We start from the raw sequence: 16,779 nt of genomic DNA on the forward strand, positions 1-16,779 counted from the left end.
TCTTTGAAAAGTTTGCAACTTAATTTTATGTTTTATGTAGGAACTCCCCACTGAATCTTTTAGGCTACTTCAGTGGCAGTACAAAGGCTCCCCACCCTTGGTTTACAAAGCAGGGCTTCCATTTAAATAACATTTGTCTTTCATAATTCATGCTCATTTCTAAAATCTTTAAGAGGTGAGGCTTGGCTATGTCTTTTTAACTGAGGAGAGGATATTAAATATAAATGGAAGTAAATTTATTCATTCATTGAACAATTATTAAGTTCCTGCTCTGTGACAGGCCCTGCTCTAAATGTAGATGAACTTGTGGTGACGAAGTCCTTGCTGTCATTGAGCTTACATTCTAGTGTGGAAGAGAAACTGTGAACTAAAAAGTATCAGCAGTAATTGATACTTCATAGACCATTAAAATAAATGGATGTTCTATACATAAGAACCAGGTGATTATTTTAGATTAGATGATTCTCTCTCAGGAGGTGACAAGTAAACAGATCTGAGTGACAAAGGAAACCAGCCTTTTTCTTTTTAAAATCTTTTTATTTTTGTTGTTGTTGTTGTTGTTGTTAATCCTCACTGGAGGATATTTTTTCCATTGACTTTTTTAGAGACCATTGACTTTTTTAGAGAGAGTGGAAGGGAGGAACGGGGACTGGAGAATAGGGAGAGAGAGAGAAAGAGAGAGAGAGAGAGAGAGAGAGAGAGAGAGAGAGAGAGAGAGAGAGATGAGAGAGACACATTGATTGGTTGCCTCCCACAGGCACCCCAGGTGGGGATGGAACCTTCGACCCAGGTACGGTGCCCTTGACTGGGAATTGAACCCCAGACTCTTCAGTGTGCAGGACAATGCTCTAATCCAGTGGTTTTCCACCTTCCTAATGCTGCGACCCTTTAATACAGTTCCTCATGTTGTGGTGACCCCCAATTTCATTGCTACAAATTGAACATAATTAAAGCATAGTGATTAATCACAAAAGCAATATGTAATTCTATATGTGTTTTCCGATGGTCTTAGGTGACCCCTGTGAAAGGATCGTTCGACCCCCAAAGGGGTCTCGACCCACAGGTTGAGAACCGCTGCTAATCCAATCCCTACCTTGCTTTATCCCACCTTTATGTAATCTTCCTTTGTTCCCTCCTTAATTCCAAATGCATAAGAAACTGCAAAGTGTTGTTCTGAGAAGCATTTTTCTCAGTCTGTTGAGATCTTGCCTTCAGGTATATCCTGTTTTGCTCAAGTAAATTTTTATAAAATTCTCTACAGATTTGGACATTCTCATGTGACAAATGCCATTGGGAGAAGGAAAAGGAGTAATAGCTGCCAGCTATGTTCTATTTGGTTTCAAATGATAGCAGCACCAGCATGCACTTTCACCTGGGAGTCTGTTTCTCTTGTTTATACATGCATCTTCATATGTCCATTGCCAGACAGATAAGATATGCTAAGAGAGTTCAGATTCTTGATACTTGGCAGTTTAAAAGCTGCTCTTTTGGGACCTTTGCTTTTCTACCCATACCTCTTTCTTCCTCTTCTTTTTGCTTATAAATAATAGAAATTTATTTCTCACATTCCTAGAGGCAGGAAATCTGATGAGTGCCAGCATGGTTGGGCGAGGGTCCTCTTACAGATCTAGTGTTAGGGGCAGAATAGAATAGCTACAATTATAAGAAATATGAATCATGCTCTGTTAACTGATTTTTCTGTTCTGATTAGAAAAAGCATATTCTAACCTGGCCGAGAGTTGTATGCCCTGGGACATGGGAGCTAACATTGGAATGCAGTCCAATCTCCTTTCCCAAGAACTGCCTACCATTATGGAAAGATTTACAACCTTGTGGCTGAAACAATCTAGTCCCAGAGGCACCCCGCAGCATGTCCTTTGCAACCCCCAGCCCCTATGGCCTATAATCTGGTGGGGGGGGGGCGGGGGGGGGAGAGCAGAGGTGCCCGCCCTCTGCAACCTTCCCAGCTTCACTGCCTGTAACCTATAAAGATTATACCATGCCTACTTTCCTATGCCTGTAATTCTTACTTTCCCAAGTAATCTTTGACCTTCTATCCAATATAAGCAACTGGCTTATGGGGAGGGACAGAGCAGGTTTTTGTGGATGACCTGCAGCTCTCCCATACTGCCAGCATTATTGGAATAAACGCTCATATATGATTCAATCCTGTCTCTGCTTAATTGGCTCAAGCAGTGACAGGCAGCCCAGACCCCTTGGTTGTCTTATTACATCATCTGGCGACTCTGATGGGACACAAGTGGGGAGTCCTCTTGCTGCCTGGACTGGGGTTCCCCGGAGCTGAGGCATGGACTCCTTAACCACTGCCAGGAATTTTCCTGTTTTAAGTCCCAACCACAGCTTCAGCAATCTCCATCATCTCACCTAAAACCTAAGTTGAGAGTTCTGTAACTCTGTAAAGGGGGAAGTCAGTTGTCAGTTACCACCCTCCACCCCACTCCACCCCCAGTCTGGTGAGCCTGATCAGCTCCTGGTTGCAAGCAGCCTCTCAAGGTCCTTGCCTTGGCCCCACACCTGAGCCTGATCTGCTTAGAGTTGAGACAACACTGTCTGGCTGTGCACGGTAAGGTCTGGCTGTGCATGGTAAGCCACAAATGGTTGTGTGTCTGTTGTGTGCACTTGTAAATATTGTACATTAGGGTGTTTTTTTTGCCTGGTGTAACTTTGCCTATAATATGCTTAAATTGTTCAAGGATGGGTGCTGGTGACTCAATCCAAAAAGACACTCTATTGGAATGGATCTTGTGGGGTTGGGTATTTGGCTGAAACAATCTAATCCCAGAGGCACCCACCCTCTGCGACCCCACTCCGCACACTGCATTGCCTGTAACCTGTAACCATTATACCTTGCCCATTTTCCCATGCCTGTAATTCTTACTTTCCCATGTAATCTTTGCTTTTCTACCCATATAAGCAGCTGGCTTATAGGGAAGGGCAGAACAGATTTTTGTGGATGACCTGCTGCTCTCCCATACTGTCGGCATTATTGGAATAAATGCTCATATATGATTCAACCCATCTCTGCTTAATTGGCTCAATCAGTGACAGGCAGCTCAGACCCCTTGGTTTCCGGTTAGACTGGGACATAGCCTTGTATCCTCACATGGTAGAAGGTCTTCCTCTTCTTATTGGGACTCTTCTGATCGATCAGAGCCTACTAAGCACTGACCATTCAAGAACCATCTATAATAATAAAAGTGTAATATGTTAATTAGACCAGATGTCCTTCCGGACGACCTTCTGGATGAAGCCAGGGCTAGGAGGGAAGCCTGGGTCCCAGGTGCCAGAGGGAAGCCAGTGCCAGCAGCCAGGGGAAGGGAGGCCTACTCTTGCACGAACTTCATGCATCAGGCCTCTAGTCTATACTAATAATGGAGGAATATGCAAATTTGTCAGGACGCCCTCACACAACGACCGAACAGCAGGCTGCATGGGGCAACCAGGCCGGCGGCGGGGGGGGGGGGGGGGGGGGGGCCATAAAAAAAAACCACGGCGGGCCCGGGTGGGACAATAAGGGGGCACACCGCTGGGGGGGGTGGCATTTTTAGCACACACACCCCGCGGCGGGGGGGGGGGGGGCGCCATTGTTGTCACCACCGTACCAGGGGGGGCGAGATGAGGGGACCCCCCCCCCCATGCACGAATTTCATGCACCGGGCCTCTAGTAAGAAAATAATGAAGGTGGAACTGCAACAAGGAACTCACTCAAGCAAGAGTCCTCTGTTGTTGGAACTCAGGGAAAATATTTCTCCTAAGAAAAATACAAGTAAGTCAAAGTTAATCTTCCCCCAAGATACAGTGTTTTCTCAAAGCCTCTTCCTTCTTTTCTGAAGGTACACTCTGTTCTGGAGCAGAGCTAGGATACCAGCCCCAAGATAAATGGGGTTTCCCCTCTCCTTTTAATTTTATGAAAGAGCTGCCAATTCTCGAAATTCCTCCTTTGATGAGAAGATAAAGTAGAACAATGCTGTGAAACTAAGGGAATTCCTAAGGGACATTCTTCTAGGGTGTGTAAAGCCTGATTGGAAGTATGTGTGCCCGGAGGGGGTTGGAAAGTTAGGAATAGGAAGGGTGGTTGGACTAGAGTTGGTAGCCAGTTGCTTCTAAACTTTTCACAGAATAACAACTCTATCCAGTCTCATCTCCTGGGACGTGTAGGCACATTTATTACAGCAAGTAGAGAACTTCATCCACTTCAAATCTTCAAATCCTCTCGACCCTCCTCCCCCACCCCGTCCTCCCCTCAAAAAAGAAAAAAAATATTAGATTTCTTTCCCATTATGTGTTGGAGAGACGCTTCTACTTAGACTTCTCACAAATTCAGGAAAAAAAAGTTTTTTTAAAACAGAATTGCAGCTCAAATCACTGTACCACATTCGATTGTATCTGGAAGGAGCCAACCCCCTTCTCTTGCTGTTTAAGGGAAATCTTTTTTAAAATGCTACGGATTGGAGTTAGTACCCAATTTGAATCGTGTTCCCAGCCTCATCATCGGTAAATGTGGATACTTTTCCTACCTGCTTGACATGGTTATGTAATTTTTTTAAATCTAACATTTGAGGACAAACCGCTTTAGACGCATGCTCTCATTCAGCGACCATGAGAAAGGTATTATGGAGATTGTATGTGAAGATAGTATGTTTCGTAGAAAAGAAACGACTGGCTGGGACTTCCTGGGCTATCTTTTTACCGGGCTGTTGTGAGGGTTAAATGAGCGCTTCTGGAGGCGCTTTCTACAGCCACCTGATGGGTCCCTAACCTCACACCCCACAGCACCGCTCCGCCGGGAGGAATCGGTAAATGCTGGCCGGAGTGAAGGGTTTTTGTATCTCGTCTGTTCCTTCCAGTCTTCCAATCACAAACGAATCTCGGCGCGGCCTGGGGCGGAGACCGCGAATCTGGGAGCCGCAGCCCGGACGGGGGCGAGCGCGGAGTCCACGAGAGGCCACGGAAACGACGGAGCACGTCAGCGGTTGGCGGGGCTTTGGAGGCCCGGCCGGAGTCCACGGAGGCCCCACTCCCCTCGTCTGGGGCTGAGGTGCGAGGCGCCCAGCGCTCGCTCGACATTCCCGGGTGGAAAGCCAGACCCTGGCACCCACCATCCCAGCTGGCACCTCGCAGGACGCGCCCAAGCCCCGCCCCGCTGCCGCAGGTAGGCCGTCCGACCAGCCAATCCGCAAGCAGCCTGGGCGCGGAAGGCGGTGCTTCCCAGACCGGAAGTGACGTTTATGCTTGGCTGGCCGCGGAGTCCGCCGAAGCTTTCCGCGGCCGCTGAGGCAGCTGAGCGGAAAATGGCTCGGACAGTGGCGGCGGCTGCGGCTCGGGTTGTGGTGGAAACGGAGGCTCAGGCAGCGTGAGGTGAGGAGCCGCGGGTGCGGCGGGGGCTGGTCCCGGGAACCCAGCTCCGCAAGGGCGGCGAGGGGCCCCGGGGATTCCGGGATGGAAGGGTCCCTGCCGCGGCCGCCAATCCCGCGGGTGCCCGCCTCTGACCCTCCATCCCGTCCTCTTGACGCTGCCCCAGCCCGACTCACCTCCCTCCGGGCCTGGCTTCCACCCAGGCCATTGCCGACTGCCCCGCCGGAGGTGCGAGGGGCCTGCGCCCCTACCAGGCCCTCCGATGGGGAACTGGGGCGGGGGGCTGGGAGTTCGTTCAGCCCCCAAGGGGAAGGAAAGGCCACCCCCTTGTCCCTGGGGACCGGGCTGGCGTCTCTCTGGCCGGTGGTTTTCTTGACGAAACGTGAAGTTGTTGGGTCTGGCGAGTGTGTATTCCCCTTCTCGCTTAGGTTCTCTCCCCTCACCCCCTTTCCACCTTGTTGTCCCTCCCACCTCGGGCTTTGGGGGCTAATGATCCTTTTTTCATCCCACTTCCCCGCGGTTGCCTTTTTTTTTTTTTTTTTTTGCCGCGAATCCACTTGCTTGGGGGAAGACTGTTTATTTCAGTGTGTATTGCGCGCATCATCTTTCTGGGAGGGCGGTCAGATTAACTTCCTGAGTGGCGGAGGAACAATAAATAATTGAAGAGAAAAGCAGCCCATACTTATTTTCCTCACTTAAGTGGTCTGGCTCCAAGGACGAGCTTCTCGAGCTGCGGAATTCTGTTCGGGAGCGGGGAGCAGGGTTTGAGAGGGGAAACGAGGAAGGAGAAACGCGAAGTGAGGAGGGGAGTCTGGTGATAAAGGACGTGGAAGGCTCTGTAGTAGTTCTTTCCCTGTAAGTCTCCTGATAGAAGTTGAGGTTGTAATTATATTTTTATTTTTAACCGTGGGTGTTGAGTGTAAGGAAAGAGGCCTCCTTCCTCTTTGAACACGATTACCTATTAAAGAGATAGCCTGAAGTCTTTCCAGGTGGTGTCAGGCATTTGGGAAGATTTTTTTATTTTTGCTTTTTTTTTTAACATATTGGGCGCATCGAAGCCATAGGTGAGAAGAGATTCAGACAAAAGAAAGCTATTAGGAGAGCGGCGAAGGCCGTTGAAAGGGGGGAAGACCGCACGTCAGGAGGCCCGGGGACACCGGTTCCAGGACAGACTTTGTACCTTTGCCTCCTTGGCTGGTGGCCGAGCCTCCCGAGGAGCCTGAGCAGCGCTGCCGCGGTTGGGGTGGGCGCTCCTGTTCCCGGTGGCAGATCAGACCGAAGCGCCTTAGTTGCGGTCATCGAGTACCGAAAGGCATGAGGACTGAATGAAAATAGAAATTTTATTATTTAGCTCAAACTTCATTCAGAAGTGATTTTTTTTATGTCAGTGCAAAGCCGCATACAGAGCTTCCACAAGTTATTTTTGCCTAGATTAACAGATTCTAAAGCAATTTTTTTTTTCTGATGAAAATCTCTGTTGCTATTTGTTTGCATGTGGCTTGCCATTTTTCTTGGCAAGCAATGTATTTTAATGTTTTCACCCGTAAGTTTCACAGGTGTTTTTTTTCTGTTTTATAGAATATGAAAGTTGGCATGCTTGCATTTAGGAATTTTAGAAACTATTATGTAATTAGCTGTATATTAACATATGATTGTTTCTCCTTCAGCCATGAGTGGTTCCAAAATTTTAAATTAATTGAAGATGGCTGCATCAGTTCCCATATCTAGGAATCTTTCTTTCATCTTGCACAATATTCTTACTTAGTAAGCTCATTCAGTAAGTGAACTTATACCTAATGAGGGTGTTGGATTTCCCAAGAGCTCAGACTTCTTATCAGAGCATCAGACCAAACTTTTCAGAGCAGTAGTGCAAAGCATTTTTTTAATGCTTTATAACTTGTATTGCTTTGATAACATAAATTAACCATTTTATTATATATTTGCCATATTCTAAAAAGAATTTAAGGCAGGTAAATGATAAAGGTGAATGTGTTAGTGCTGTGCATTTATATAGCACATGATTTGAGTTGTTAGTTGCACCTCAGTAGGGCTAAAACTTTACCCTCTGAAAGATCTTATTGTTTTCACGGGCCCAGTAAGGGTGCCTGGCACTCCAGTGGTTCCAGGGATAGAAAAATGAATGAGACAGTGCTTGTTCTAAAGTTCTCTAGTTTATCTGGGGGAGACTAACACACAAATTGTAACACTTTGGGTTTAAGGACAGTAGTAGATCCAAGTAGTACTGAAAAGGATGTGATCACCTGACTGGGAGATGGAGAGGGAATGAGTGCATTCTTTGTAAGCGTACATTTTACACGTACAACACATTTCACTTCGGACTACCCACATTTCAAACAATCAATAGGTGCACGTGGTTAGTAGCTACCATATTGGACAGTGCAGATCTAAAGTATAAAAATTCTGCTTTTCTATCTTAGATTCCTGCTTGAAAAGGAAAATGTGAAAGTCATTTCTAATTTCTAATCATTTTTATAGTATTCATCCATGATGCTCTTTTTATTGGAATTATGGTCATATTTGGAAAGGATATTGCTGTGGAGTGTCTTTCAGGTTGTTCATAGGGTTATGGTTGGAACTAGAAGAAACTGTTGACCTTATCTCTGTGGTGGAGTCACATTTTTGATGTCTTTATTTTGTGCCTTTATATTTTGTATCTATTCTTTACAACATGTGATGGATCCAAAGCACAATGGGAGAGTACACATGGACATTTTAGGCAGTTAAGCAGATTTATGTAATTTAAAACGACCTTTTAGCCCAGCTAGTGTGGCGCAGTGGTTGAGCCATGAACCAGGAGGTCACTGGGTTTGATTCCCGATCAAGGCACATTCCTAGATTGCAGGCTCCATCCCCAGTAGGGGGCTTAAAGGAGACAGCTAATAGATGTTTCTCTCTCATGGATGTTTCTATCTCTCTATCCCTCTCCCTTCATCTCTCTCTAAAATCAATTAAAAAACACCCACATATTTTAAAAAAACCAAACTACCTTCTATATGTCTTAAAATTTTAAGTTCAGGTATTTGTTTATAAAAGGGAGTGGGATTTTTAAACATTCTTGATTTTAATTGATTTGAGGTTTAGCGACAAGTATTTATCTTTTAACCTTGAGAATGCATTTACGTAAGAGACTATAATTAGCATCCTTACTCTTAAGTATATGTCTTTGTTAGTATTATAGTACAACAGTTCAATTATTTATGTGAATAATGTACAATGTTGATATACATAATTTGCTAATCATTGAGTTTGGTTTTAAAAAAAACACAGAACACCAGAGCCTTGTGTTAAACAAGTGCCTATGACTAACAGTGATAAAGTAAATAATATCCTTGTATTTGTATTGATTGCTGATTATAACTTAGCTGATGCTTTTCACCTTCACAGATTTTATTTTCTGTGAGTAAACAAGGCACATCTTTTTTTTACAATTATTTTTTATTTTTATTGATTTCAGAGAGGAAAAGAGAGGGAGAGGGAGATAGAAACGTCGATGATGAGAGAGAATCATTAATTGGCTGTCTCCTGCACACCCCCTATTGGGGATCAAGCCTGCAACCTGGGCAGTGCCCTGACCAGGAGTTGAACCATGACCTCCTGGTTCATAGGTCGACACTCAACCACTGAGCTACACCGGCTGGGCTTTTTTCTCATTTTCTTAAAGAGGAAAATGAGGCCCAGTGAGGTTGTGACTGTTTAGCATAATACATTAGAGACACTGCTTGAACATTGTCTTACAATGCTAAGCCTAGTATTTTTTCAGTGCATCTCTTCATATAGTACTTCATTGTTTAGATGCATAGCACTTACCAGATTTTGGAATATGTACTAGTATAAAATAATGGGTACTTCCTACCTTTTGAGAGTTTATATTCCACTTAGGAAAAGACCAACTACAAGTAGTTATAAAAACTTGTTAATGGGAAATAAAAGCTGTAAAGAAATAGTATAGGTACTTTTTAAAAAGATGAGAGTTAACGAGGCAAGATTTTTGAATAAAGAACTTAGATCTTTTTTTAAAATATATTTTTATTGATTTCAGAGAGGGAGAGAGATAAAAACATCAATGATGAGCCCTAACCAGTTTGGCTCAGTGGATAGAGCATCGGCCTGTGGACTGAAGGGTCCCAGGTTTGATTCCGGTCAAGGGCATGTACCTTGGTTGCGGGCATGTCCCCAGTGGGGGGTGTGCAGGAGGCAGCTGATCAATGTTTCTCTCTCATCGATGTTTCTAACTATCCCTCTCCCTATCTGTAAAAAATCAATAAAATATGTTTTTAAGAAAAACAAATGATTGGAGACAATCATTGATTAGCTGCCTTGAGCCTGCAATCCAGGCATGTGCCCTGACCAGGAATGGAACTGTGACCCCCTGATTTTTAGGTCGAGGCTCAACCACTGAGCCATGCTTGCTCTGGCAGGAATTTAGGTCCTACAGGGTTGGTGTAGGAAAAGGTGATGAGGTGTCAAGGACAGAGTTATTTCAGTGCACAGAGAACAATTTGGGGGGAAATTTAGATAAGAGAAAATAAATAAGGAAAGGTTTGCAAGCTTTATTTGAAAAGATAAGGACAGGACATAGGTGAGGTAAGAGATGAGAATAAATAGACATCTGCTATAAAGAATTTAGAGGCCAATGGCAAAATTTTATATTATCTGGATGATTAGGGAAATCTTAGCACAGGCTATGAACTCGTGGCTTGAGTAGTATGGAAGACATGGTTAAGAGGACTGAAGGAGAGGTCAGTGACTATAAATGAGCAGCAGAGTAATGCTTGTTCCTATTGTGAAACGAGTAGGGATTTGATAAGGAATTTGATTATGAGAAAGGAATAGCAGAGTTAAGAAAATTGGTTTATATTTTGCAGTACTGAAGCAGGCTCTTTAAAAAAAAAGTGTTTTCCTATAAAAACAGAAATTGGCAGTTTGCCTTCAGAAAATAACAGAAGAAGCAGGAAGAGATTAAGTATTGTTATAGTTCTGCTGTGGAATGAGAGGAAAAAGCAAAGACAAAAATCCTCTTTCAAGATAAAACGGTGCAGAAGATGAGAGGAAACAATAGAAATCAGTGCAGGTACTTACCTTCTGGTGAGGTGGGGGGAAAAACATGGATGTTGATGGGAGAGATAGGTAGACTTAGGAAAATACCTGTCTAATTAGGGGACAGTAAAACACTTTTTAAGATGTTCTATTTGAAGTTTTGGTAATTATGTGAAACCTGTATTTTCCCCCCAAGATAAGCACTAAAAGAGATCTAATTAAACCTATCAACAAAACCATATTGCTATGAGTTGCCATAGCCACATTGATCTATTAAGTTACTTTATATGTGTTTCTAATGTAATTTATAACTGTTCTGACTCCTCTTTTTAGTTTAGTGTGTGTATTTTTGTTTTAGATCACAGTGCTGAGTTGGGAAAAGGTGCTCTTTGGCTCCGGGTTTCATAGCCTGTTTTTATTTGACTAAACCTCATGATGACACTTATCAGACTGGAATTCTGCCTGTATTGCAATGCATGACATGACAACATAACTGTTTACGTTTTTAACAAATCATTTATTGAGATATAATTTACTTATAATAAAATTCATCCATTCTAGGTGTACAGCTCTATACATTGTGATAAATAGCAACATTGTGTAACTACTACCACCACAATTAAGATATTGGATATTTCCATTACTCCAAAAAGTGTCCTTATGACTCTTTGTAATCAGTCCCCTCCACTCACCCTCCAGTCTCTGGCAACAACTGATTTTTGTTCTTGTTATTCCTATAATTTTGCTTTTCCGCAATGTCATATAAATTGGCATCATACAGTATACATACAGCCTTTTGAGTCTGGCTTCTTTCACTTAGCATAATAATTTTGAGATTCAATAGCTGTCTTAAAAAATTAAATAAATTTTTAGAACAGTTTTAGATAACAGAAAAATTAAAATAGTACAGCGATCTGGTTTCCCCTATTTTTTTATGTTTGTAAACTATTGATGTTTGCTAATTGTCAAAGATACGATTCTAGAATTAAGTTTTTTGAACATGGAAAATTGTGTGAAGGTTTCTGTCAAGATGACTTTTTTAAATTCTGTAACATAAAATTTGTTATTTTAACCATTTTTTTTTAAGGTATTGATTTGAGAGAGAGAGAGAGAGAGAGAGAGAGAGAGAGAGAGGAAGGGAGACAGAGAAACGTCAGTTTTTGTTTTTCCACTTTTTTATGCGTTCATTGGTTGATTCTTGTATATACCCTAACCAGGGATCAAACCCACAACCTTGGCATGTTGGGACAACGCTCTAACCAACTGACCTCTCTGGTCAGGTTTTAACCATTTTTAAGTGTACTATTCAGTGACATTAATTATATTTATGCAACTTTCACCACTGTCTATTTCCAAAAAATTTTCACCGCACACAGAAACTCTGTAACCACTTAGCTGTAACTACCCATTCCCCCTTTTTCCAGCTCTTAGTAACTGCTAATGTACTGTCTCTATGAATTTACCCGTTCTAGATATTTCATATAGGTAGAATCATGAAATGTTTGTCCTTTTGTGTCTGGCTTATTTAACTTTGTATAATGTTTTTGTACATGTTTCAAAATGTTATTCTCTCTCTTTTTTTTTTATATCCTCACTTGGCTTTTTTAAAATTGACTTTCAAAGAGAGAGGGAGAAAAAACATTCATGTGAGAGAGAAACATTGATCCATTACCTCTCATATGCGCCCCAACTGGGGATCAATCCTGTAACCTAGGTATGAGCCCTGACCAGGAATTGAACCTGCAACCTTTTGGTGTATGGGATGATCCTCCAACCAACTGAGCCACCTGGCCAGGGCAGAACTTTATTTCTTTTAATGGTCAAATAAATATTCCATTGTATGTAATATACCACATTTTGTATATCCTTTTCTTGATGGATAATTGGGTTGTAGGCACCTTTTAGCTATTGTGAATAATGCTGTTGTTCATTTGTGTACAGGTATATAATACCTGTTTTTTTGTTGTTTTTGATTTTTTTATTAGTTTATTTGAGTTAAATTGATGACATATGCTGGGGAGCAAGATCTCAAATGCTTTCTATAAGTCCCTGTTTCTTCATTCTTTTGGGTGTATATTTAGGAGCGGTCATATGGTAATTCTGTTTAATTTTTTGAGGAAACGTAAAAGTGTTTTCCAAAATGACTGTACCATTTTACATTCCCATCAGCAAAGTATGATGTTCAAATTTCTCTACATCCTTGTCAACACTTGTTATTTTCTTTTGTCTTTGTATTTTAAATTATAGCTATTCTATAAGATGTGAAGAGATATCTGGTGGTTTTGATTTGCATTTCCGTAATGAATAATGATGTTGAGCATCTTTTCATATGCTTATTGGCAGTAAGCTGCTGTTTATAATGATAGGACCAATAATTGGACTGATGTTATAATTATTACTATTTTTGTTAATCCTTTTACCTAAGGATATTTTTTCCATTGACTTTTTAGAGAGAGTAGAAGGGAGGGAAGCAGGGAGCGGGGCCGGGGCTGGGGGCGGGGGGAGAGAGAGAGAGAGAGAGAGAGAGAGAGATATCAATTTGTTGCATCCTGCCTGCGCACACCCCAACCAGGCTTGACCAGGGTCTGGGATCGAACCTGCCACCCTTCTGGCCCTTCAGTGCTGGGGCCAACGCTCTATCCACTGAGAAATACTGGCCAGGGCTTGACAGATGTATTTTTTAATTCTGTTATGCACTAGGCATTATATATATAATTTTATTTAACCACACAACACTATGACATGTGATCTGTGTTTACAGCTGTGAAAACTAAGACAAAGGCAGATAAAGTAGCTTGCATAAGATTACACAGAGGGAGGTGTGATATTTGAGCTTGGGTCCATCATTTTCTCCTCTTATCACTGTTCTACGAAACTAGCAATTTCATGCAATTGGTGTCATGTGAAATCAAGATTTTGTTAGCTATAGAAATTAATGGAGTTTGGGGGCAAAATTCCAGTGTTCATATCAGTTTTTCATTATTATTATTATTCCCCATTTGGGGGTTCTCATTTGCTACTCAGTTTTATTTTTTCCTATCTTAATTCAAGTTGGAATGGAAGTACATACCATAGGACTTAGCACAAAAGGTTTCTGTTGTCATGTTGGAATTGGGTGATGTTAGAGTGTATTTAATTATTCATGTTAAATGAATGAACAATAAAGTAGTCCAAAGTTCAGCAATTATCTCCACAAAGCAGTACTACTGTTGGGATGCTGAGTTAGAATGAAAACTACTTTGTCAGTAAAATGTCTTTCAACAGGAACCTCTTGCTGTGACTGTATCTCCCTCCCAAACATATACAGTTGTACACATGTGTAGATATAGAAAGTTATTCTGGATGAATGCCCTGGTTATGCATCTTTTATGTGTGGAATGTTGCTTCTAAGGGTTGAAGGTAGTAAGTATAATGACTATCAATGCTAATTCGACAACAGTGTAGCTATTGCTTTTTGTCAAAATGGGAGAATCAAGCTTTATTAATTGTTTGTAGTACTTGGGCAAAGCATAATTTTATGTGTGGTATTGAGATTAAAGAATGCAGGAGCCAGACTAAGCTCATCCATTTTTCTTGTGAAGAAACTGGGAAGCCTCTTCTTATGTCCAACTTATGGCTCCAATTTCATTTTTTGCCTAATAGAGAAAATCCTGCTATTGCATACTTATCACTTTTGTTTTAAAATAATAAAGCTTGCCAGTGATGAAATATTTGAAAGTCTATTAAAGTTTAGATAATGAGAAGTAAATATACTTTCCACCATTGGCTTTTCCCCACTGCCAGTCATCCATTGTTTTCTTACTTTTATCACTTCAGTCTCCTAAGGTATCTCTTCCTTTGCAAGTGCTTTCATCTGTGCTTCTGATTCTGTTATTCACCAAACCCAGAATCTGAACTAGTATTTATCTTCTAGCTCTTGTACCTTTTAGTCTTTGTTCCCTGAATCCTTCTCTTCAACCTACCATATGTTGAAGTCCTTTCCCACTTTCTTTATTTATTTAAAACTAGAGGCCTGTTGCACGAAGAGATTCGTGCAATAGGCCTTCCCTTCTCCTGGCTGCCGGCACAGGTTTTCCTCCGGCACCCGGGACCCAGGCCTTCGCTCCGGCCGGAGCTGCCTTCAGTCTTCCGTCTTCGCGGCTCCGGCCGGAGCTGCCTTCAGTCTTCTGGCCGGAGCCGCCTTCAGTCTTCCGTCTTCGCAGCTCCAGCCGGAGCCGCCTTCAGTTTTCTGTTTTTGCAGCTCCGGCCGGAGCTGCCTTCAGTCTTCTGGCCGGAGCCGCCTTCAGTCTTCCGTCTTCGCAGCTCCAGCCGGAGCCGCCTTCAGTTTTCTGTTTTTGCAGCTCCGGCCGGAGCCGCCTTCAGTCTTCTGTCTTCGCGGCTCCAGCTTGCCTTCAGTCTTCCCTTCGCCACTTGGAGCCTACGTATGCAAATTAACCGCCATCTTTGTTGGTGGTTAATTTGCATATTGTGCTGATTAGCCAATGGGAGGCATAGCGAAGGTACGGTCAATTACCATGTTTGTCTATTATTAGATAGGGTATTTTTATTGATTTCAGAGTGGAAGGGAGAGGGAGAGAGATATAGAAGCATCAATGATAAGAGAGAGTCATCGATCAGCAGCCTCCTGCACACCCCACACTGGGGATCAAGCCTGTAACCTGGGTATGTGCCCTGACTGGGAATTGAACCATGACCTCCTGGTTCATAGGTGGACACTCAACCACTGAGCCACACCAGCTGGGCATTTCCCACTTTAAATAGCCATTCCTGACACCTCTTCCACTCTACCTGTCTCTCCTAGTCCTCTTAAGGATAATATGCCCTTGTTATTTGTAATTCCTTACTATTTTTCATTTTTCCACACTTGTATAAACTGCTCTCTTTGAAAATCACTAATGATTGTCATGTGTGTGTGGGGGGGGGGGGGGATGAGGAGTGACTGCTAATAAATTTCTTTGGAGATGATAGAAATGTTTTGAAATTTGGTTGTGGTGATGATTCACAACTCTGAATATACTAAAAACAACTGAATTGCATACTTTAAATGAGTGAATTACATAAGTGAATTATATCCCAATAAAACTAAATAATCACAAATGTGCACTTAGATCTAAATATTTTTCAGTCCTCATCTTATGTCACCTCCCTATAGTTTCTGACAATACTGATTGCTTTCTTCTTAGGACGCTCTGTTCCCTCATTTCTCTGATACCAGTCTTCATACCTATCAGTTATTGTTCTCTGATCTTTAGTTTCCTCATGATTTCTTCCTTATCTCTTTCTCTCTCTTCATTCTACACATTCTCCCAAGGTAGTCTCAACTACTTTCATGTCTTCATAGCCAAATTGCTCTGTTGAGCCCAAGGCCCAGTATTTCTTGTCAAGCAGCAGACTTGAACTGTATTTCCCACAAGTATTTCAAAATAGTGTTTTGATCTGACTAAAAAGGACGATGTGTCTCTGAAAACCAATTCTGAGAATATTCACAATGATTTTCTTCTCTCAGAGAAAGAAATTAATGGTTTATTATTTGACATAGGTAAGATGACTCCCAAATACTTTAAATGAAAACGAATGCAACAAGAGATTAAAAATATTGTAGGTTAAAATATTCACTTTAAGTATGATATTTTTGTGTGCTTTAAGTATCTTACAGATTACCAAAGATACTCTACAGTGAATAGTTGCTTCCTAATCTGGCCCATATTAGAGTTAATTTCATTTATTGATTTAATAAACATCTGAATGAAAGCTTGCTTGTTTCAGGACTGTTCTAGGTGCTTGAGTTATAGGAGTGAACCCAACAGATAAATCCCAGCTTCATGAAATTTACAGTCTAGAGGGGGAAGCTAGACAATAAAATCTTATATGATAAAGAGCTAATATGCAAATAGTCGTCATACCCTCATGCCATCACGCTGTAACTGCTCAGATACTCAACACTGGGGAGAGAGAAATGGGGACCAGCCAGGCACAAATGAGCTCACGAGAGAGGAATGGGGACCAGCCAGGCACAACTGAGCTCATGAAAGAGGAATGGGAACCAGCCAGGCTGCAGCCCGGGAGAGGGACAAACCACCCACCCATGGTCCCCTGCGGCTGCAGCCGGCCTGGGCGAAGCCAGCCTGGGTCCTGGGTGCCTGCTGCTGGCCAGAGGGAGGGAAGCCTGGGTCCCGGGTGCCTGCGACCAGCCGGAGGAGGGAATCCTGGGTCCTGGTTTTGTGGCGAGGCAGAGGTGATTAGGGGCGATCAGGCCAGCAGGGGAGCTGTTAGGGGCCATCAAGCCGGTAGGGGAGCAGTTAGGGGCAACCAGGCCAGGCAGGCAGAGGTGATTAGGGGCAATCA

At 42.7% G+C, this 16,779-nt stretch overlaps 1 protein-coding gene across 4 annotated transcripts in view; it reads left to right on the top strand.

Moving 5' to 3' along the window:
• The first annotated feature begins 4,942 nt into the window (after positions 1-4,942).
• Positions 4,943-16,779, top strand: part of PIK3C2A (phosphatidylinositol-4-phosphate 3-kinase catalytic subunit type 2 alpha) — a 92,882-nt gene continuing 81,045 nt past the window's right edge. For 2 of the 4 annotated variants that reach the window (XM_006093827.3, XM_023758169.1), the window contains exon 1: positions 4,945-5,379. The gene's annotated coding sequence lies outside the window, so the exon portion shown is untranslated. Of the gene's footprint in view, positions 5,380-16,779 lie in introns of all 4 variants that reach the window. The other 2 variants (XM_023758168.1, XM_023758167.1) reach the window with 2 other exon arrangements.

The sequence above is a fragment of the Myotis lucifugus genome, unplaced genomic scaffold, assembly GCF_000147115.1.
Source record: "Myotis lucifugus unplaced genomic scaffold, Myoluc2.0 scaffold_124, whole genome shotgun sequence".
Lineage (NCBI taxonomy): Eukaryota > Metazoa > Chordata > Mammalia > Chiroptera > Vespertilionidae > Myotis > Myotis lucifugus.